We start from the raw sequence: 377 nt of genomic DNA on the forward strand, positions 1-377 counted from the left end.
ATCTGGCCCTCGTAGGCACTTGCACATAGTAGTGCACATAAAGTCATGCAGGCACATGAATATACACAAAAATTTAAAAATAAGTTTTTAAAAACCAAGCATGCCTTGGGGCTGGAGAGATGGCTCAGTGGTTAAGAGCACTGACTGCTCTTGGAGAGGACTCGAGTTTGATTCCCAGCACCCAAATGGGGGCTAACAACCATCTGTAACTCCAGTTCCAGGGGGATTCCAACGCCCTCTTCTAGCCTCCATGGGCATTACACGACATAAGTTCAGTTACACACAAGCAGGCGATACACTCGTACACATAAAATGAAAATAATAAATAAGCCGGGTGTGGTGGCACACGCCTTTAATCCCAGCACTTGGGAGGCAGA

At 46.4% G+C, this 377-nt stretch overlaps 1 protein-coding gene across 2 annotated transcripts in view; it reads right to left on the bottom strand.

Annotated features, from left to right (window-relative positions):
- Nucleotides 1-377, bottom strand: part of Tmc5 (transmembrane channel like 5) — a 72901-nt gene that overhangs the window by 27849 nt on the left and 44675 nt on the right. The window lies entirely within an intron of this gene.

The sequence above is a fragment of the Nannospalax galili genome, unplaced genomic scaffold (assembly GCF_000622305.1).
Source record: "Nannospalax galili isolate Female #2095 unplaced genomic scaffold, S.galili_v1.0 scaffold381, whole genome shotgun sequence".
NCBI classification, from domain to species: domain Eukaryota; kingdom Metazoa; phylum Chordata; class Mammalia; order Rodentia; family Spalacidae; genus Nannospalax; species Nannospalax galili.